The sequence below is a fragment of the Artemia franciscana genome, chromosome 13 (assembly GCF_032884065.1).
Source record: "Artemia franciscana chromosome 13, ASM3288406v1, whole genome shotgun sequence".
In the NCBI taxonomy this organism is placed as follows: domain Eukaryota; kingdom Metazoa; phylum Arthropoda; class Branchiopoda; order Anostraca; family Artemiidae; genus Artemia; species Artemia franciscana.
Window position 1 is genome coordinate 47,379,912 of NC_088875.1, and position 6,565 is coordinate 47,386,476.

The following is a 6,565-nucleotide window of genomic DNA, read 5'->3' on the forward strand; positions in this document are numbered from 1 at the left end:
TTTTAGCTGAACTCGCTTTAAGATTTTATTCATTCATTTATATCAGTACCACAAACGAACATAAATGAAAGCAATACGAAACCGGAAGAATGGAACAACAAGAACAGTGCAAGAAGAGATAAGAATACCAGAAACAATATTTTTTTAAAAAGAAAACTAAAAACAAATGACCCCCCCTCCCCCTTCAGCACAAAAAAATAAACCAATTGTATTTAAGCTACTACAACCCCATCCAGGTAATAAAAGTCCAGCCTAATGTAGGGTAGATTTTAATTTCTTTTCGTTTTGTTGACGAGCAGTTCTGATTTTCCCCTTCTCTTCTTCACTTGATTAGTTGAAATTCCTTTTTTATGGCACTTGGTATTAACCAAGTGACATATAGCAATCGCCAATTCTGTCGGTCTGTCTGCCTGTCGGTCTGTCGGTCCCGGTTTTGCTACTTTAGGCACTTCCAGGTAAGCTAGGACGATGAAATTTGGCAAGCGTATCAGGGACCGGGCCAGATTAAATTAGAAATAGTCGTTTTCCCGATTTGACCATCTGGGGGGGAGTGGGGGCCGGTTAATTCGCAAAAAAATAGAAAAAATGAAGTATTTTTAACTTATGAGTGGGTGATTGGATCTTAATGAAATTTGATGTTTGGAATTATATTGTGTATCAGAGCTCTTATTTTAAATCCCGACCGGATCTGATGACATTGGGGGGAGTTGGAGGGGGGAAACCTAAAGTCCCGGTTTTGCTACTTTAGGCACTTTCAGGTAAGCTAGGACGATGAAATTTGGCAAGCGTATCAGGGACCGGACCAGATTAAATTAGAAATAGTCGTTTTCCCGACTTGACCATCTGGGGGGGAGTGGGGGGCCGGTTAATTTGGTAAAGATAGAAAAAATGAAGTATTTTTAACTTATGAGCGGGTGATTGGATCTTAATGAAATTTGATGTTTGGAATGATATTGTGTCTCAGAGCTCTTATTTTAAATCCCGACCGCGTCTGATGACATTGGGGGGGAGTTGGAGGGGGGAAACCTAAAATCTTGGAAAACACTTAGAGTGGAGGGATCGGGATGAAACTTGATGGGAAAAATAAGCGCCAGTCCCAGATACATGATTGGCATAATCGGAACTGATTCACTCTCTTTGGGGTAGTTGGGGGGGGGGAGTAATTCTTAAAAATTAGAAAAAATGAGGTATTTTCAACTTACGAACGGGTGATCGGATCTCAATGAAATTTGATGTTTAGAAGGATATCGTGTCTTACAGCTTATTTTAAATCCCGACCGGATCTGGTGACGGAGGCAGGGAGTTGGGAGGGGGAAACCTAAAACTTGGAAAACACTTAGAGTGGAGGGATCGGGATGAAACATGGTGGGAAAAATAAACACAAGTCCTAGATAGATGATTGACATAAACGGAACGGATCCGCTATCTTTGGGGTAGTTGGGGGGGTATTTCTGAAAAATTAAAAAAAATGAGGTATTTTTAACTTACGAACGGGTGATCGGATCTCAATGAAATTTGATATTTAGAAGGATATCGTGGCTCAGAGCTCTTATTTTAAACCCGACCAGATCTGGTGACATTGGGGGGGGCGGAGTTTGGAGGGGGAAACCTAAAACTTGGAAAACACTTAGAGTGGAGGGATCGGGATGAAACTTGATGGGAAAAAACACGAGTCCTAGATACATGATTGACATAACCAGAACGAATCTGCTCTCTTTGGGGTAGTTGGGGGGGGGCTAATTCTGAAAAATTAGAAAAAATGAGGTATTTTTAACTTACGAACGGGTGATTGGATCTCTATGAAATTTGATATTTAGAAGGATATCGTGTCTCAAAGCTCTTATTTTAAATTCTGGATCTGGTGATCTGGTGACATTGGGGGAAGTTTGGGGTGGGGAAGCCTGAAATGATGGAAAATGCTTAGATTGGAGGGATTGGGATGAAACTTGGTTGGAAAAATAAGCAGAAGTCTTGCATACGTGATTTACATAATTGGAACGGATCCGCTCAATTGGGGGGGGGGGGGGTAATTCTGAAAAATAGGAAAAAATGACGTAGTTTTAACTGACGAAGGAGTGATCAGATCTTCATGAAACTTCGTATTTAGAAGGACCTCGTAACTCAGATATCTTATTTTAAATCTCAACCGGATCAAGCGTAATTGGGGGGGGGGACCTGAAATCTTAGAAAATACTTAAAGCGGTGAGATTAGGATAAAACTGGATGGGAAGAATAAAAACCTGTCTAAGATGCGTGACTGACATAACTGGACCGGATCTGCTCTCTTTGGTGGAATTGGGGGGGGGGTAATTTTTAAAATTGAGGTATTTGTAACTTACGAAAGGATGACCAGATCTTAATGAAATTTGATATTTAGAAGGATCTTGTGCTTTTAAGTTCTAATTTTAAATTCCGACCAGATCCTGTGACATTCGAAGGAGTTGGAGGGGGAAACCGGAATTCTTGGAAAACATGAAAATTGGGGTATTTTATCTTACGAATAGATGATCGGATCGTAATGAAATTTGATTTTTAGAAGGAATTCATGTCTCAGAGCTCTTATTTCAAATCCCGACCAGATCTTTTGACATTGGGGGGAGTTGGAGGGGGAAATCTTGGAAAAACACTCGGAGTGGAGGAATCGGGATGAAGCTTGGTGGATAGAATAAACAAATGTCCTTGATACATGATTGACAGAATCGTACTGGATTCGCTCTCTTTGGGGAAGTTGGGGGAGGGGTTCGGTGATTTGGCGAGTTCGGTACTTCTGGACGTGCTAGGGCGATGAAAATTGGTGGGCGTGTCAGGGAGCTGCACAATTTGACTTGATAAAGTCGTTTTCCCTGATTCGACCATCTGGGGGGCAAAAGGGAGAGGAAAATTAGAAAAAATTAGGTATTTATAACTTACGAGTGGGTGATCGGATCTTAATGAATTTTGATATTTAGAAGGACCTTGTAACTCAGAGCTCTTATTTTAAATCTTGACCGGAATTAAGCCTCTTATTTTCCTTTTTAAATCAATCTATTGATTCATAGAATTTTGTTAGAGCTCATACCATATGATCTCTTGGCTCTTAGCTCTTCTCGCCTCGTCACAAGTGCCATATGAGCTCTTAGCTCTTGTTCTTAATGTTAGACGTATCTGTTTTCTGGTTTTTATCGGGATTGAGCATGCCTCGTTTGACGCATCTAAAGATATTAGCGGTCTGTTTATATCTTTCCTTGTCCTTTTTCGATGGTCAAGGTTTACCCTCCCCCCGGAAAATACACCCCGTGGAAAATTACCCCTAAGGAAAATACCCCCTTCCCCGGAAAATATAATCCCTACGCAGCTAGTTGGTCTCCAATCCCTTTGGACTTAAAATAAAAGGACTAGAACTCTTAATTTCTTAGTTAATGAGCACATTCCGAAGTCTTTTTAATGGCACTTGGTATTAACCAAGTGACATATAGCAATCGCAAATTCTGTCGGTCTGTTTGTCTGTCTGTCTGTCTGTCGGTCCCGGTTTTGCTACTTTAGGCACTTCCAGGTAAGCTAGGACGATGGAATTTGGCAGGCTTATCAGGGACCGGACCAGATTAGATTAGAAATAGTTGTTTTCCCGATTTGGCCATCTTGCGGTTAATTCGGAAAAAATAGAAAAATGAAGTATTTTTAACTTACGAACGGTTGATCAGATCTTAATGAAATTCGATGTTTGTAAGGACATCGTGTCTCAGAGCTGTCATTTTAAATCCCTACAGGATCTGATGACATTGGGGGGGGGGAGTTGGGAGAGGGAAACCTAAAATCTTGGAAGACACTTAGAGTGGAGGGATCGGGATGAAACTTGGTGGGAAAAATAAGCACAAGTCCTAGATACATGATTCACATAACCGGAACGGATACGCTCTCTTCGGAGAAGTGGGGGGGGGGGTATTTTGAAAAGTTAGAAAAATGAGGTATTTTAACTTACGAACGGGTGATCGGATCTCAATGAAATTTGATATTTAGAAGGATATCGTGTCTCAAAGCTCTTATTTTAAATCCTGACCGGATCTGGTGACATTGGGGCGGCGGTTTGGGGTGGGGGAGCCTAAAATTTTGGAAAACGATTCGATTGGAGGGATCGGGATGAAATTTGGCGGAAAAAACAAGCAGAAGTCTGAGATATGTGATTTACATAATGAGAACGGATCCACTCTATTGGGGGGGGGGGGTTAATTCTGAAAAATTAGAAAAAATGACGTATTTTTAACTTACGAAGGCGTGATCGGATCTTCATGAAATTTCATATTTTAAAGGACCTCATAACTCAGATCTCTTATTTGAAATCTCAACCAGATCCAGCGTCATTGGGGGGGCAGTTGGGGGGACCGGAAATCTTAGAAAATCCTTAAAGCAGAGAGATCAGGATGAAACTAGATGGGAAGAATAAAAACCTGTCTAAGATACGTGACTGACATAACCGGACCGGTTCTGATCTCTTTTGTGGAGTTGGGGGGGGGGGGTAATTTTGAAAATTGAGGTATTTGTAACTTACGAAAGGGTGACCAGATCCTAATGAAATTTGATATTTAGAAGGACCTTGTGCTTTAAAGCTCTAATTTTGAATTCTGACCAGATCCTGTGACATTGGGGGGACTTGGAGGGGGAAACCAGAATTCTAGGAAAACGTGAAAATTGGGGTATTTTTGTCTTACGAATAGGTGATCGGATCTTAATGAAACTTGATATATATATATATATATATATATATATATATATATATATATATATATATATATATATATATATATATATATATATAGAAGGATCTTATGTCTCAGATGCTCCATTTTCGACTCGAATTGGATCCGCGGACACAGGGGTTGGAGGAGGGAAACAGAAATCTTGGAAAACGCTGAGAGTGGAGAGATCGGGATGAAACTTGATGGGAAGAATAAGCACAAGCTCTAGATACGTGATTGATATAATCGGAACGGATCCGTTCTCTTTGGAGGAGCTGAGGGGGGGATGTTAATTTGGAAAAATTAGAAAAATTGAGGTACTTTTATCTTACGGATAGGTGATCGGATTTTAATGAAATTTGATATTTAGAAGGAATTCATGTCTCAGAGCTTTTATTTCAAATCCTGACCAGATCTGTTGACACTGGGGGAGTTGGAGGGGGGAATCTTGGAAAACGCTTGGAGTGGAGGAACCGGGATGAAGCTTGGTCGATAGAATAAGCAAATGTCCTTGATACGTGATTGACGGTAACGTACTGGATTTCCTCTTTTTGGGGGAGTCGGGGGAGGGGTTCAGTGATTTGGCGAGTTTGGTGCTTCTGGACGTGCTAGGACGATGAAAACTGGTAGGCGTGTCAGGGAGCTGCACAAATCGACTTATTAAAGTCGTTTTCCCACATTCGACCATCTGGGAGGGGGTGGGGGTAAAGGAAGAGGAAAAATTTTTAAAATGAGGTATTTATAACTTAAGAGTAGGTGATCGGATCTTAATGAATTTTGATATTTAGAAGGACATCGTGACTCGGAGCTCTTATTTTAAATCCTGACCGGCATTAAGCCTCTGATTTTCCTTTTAAATCAATCTATTGATTCTTAGAATTTTGTTAGAGCTCACACCATATGAGATCTTGGCTCTTAGCTCTTCTTGCCTCGTCACAAGTGCCATATGAGCTCTTAGCTCTTGTTTTACCTTGAGGTGGAGGTGTGGATAAAAAAGGGGCAAAATCTCTTCTGTGCGGAATTAAATAAAAAAAAAAAAACTTTTTTTAACTGAAAGTCAGGAGCGACATCAAAACTTAAGACGAACAGAAATTACTCCGTGTATGAAAAGGACTGTTCCCTCCTCAACACCCTGCTCTTTACGCTAAAGTTTTTTACTGTTTTAAAAAGTAGAGTTGAGTAAAGTTTGACTCTTTCTCTCAACATTACTTTTTAAAACAGCAAAAAACTTTAGCGTAAAGAGCCTTATTTTCTAAAATAATACAAATTTTCTCAGGTTCGTAACTTTTGATGGGTAAGTCTAAACTTGATGAATCGTATATATTTAAAATTAGCATTAAAATGCGATTCTTTTGATGTAACTATTGTTATAAAAATTCCATTTTTTAGATTTTGGTTACTATTGAGCCGGGTCGCTCCTTATTACAGTTCCTTACCACGAACTGTTGAATAAATTCTGCTCATTTTGGGGTTTAATGTTATTCTTTACTCTTATAACAACAGCGTAGACCAGAAATCTATCCTGAAATCATAATGGAGTAGATATCAGTTTCACATTTTTGATGCTTTTTTAAATTTCCCCCCTCCCAAACAAAAAAAAATGCTGGAAAATACCCTTTTGCTGGCCTTTTGTTGAGAAACTTTTCACGGAGGGTACTACCGGTATGATTTTTAAAACAATCAGAAATTAAAGTCTTTTTCAAATGAAAGTGCGCAAGAAAATTGTCCGTAAGGAAGGGTCTGGGTGGAACTTTCAGCTCAAATGGAATTGTCTTGGGGAAATTTCCCTGGAGGAGGGGGGGTATTTTTATGTGAGAAGAGCTTTCCACGGTGGAATTTTTCCGTGGAGAAGA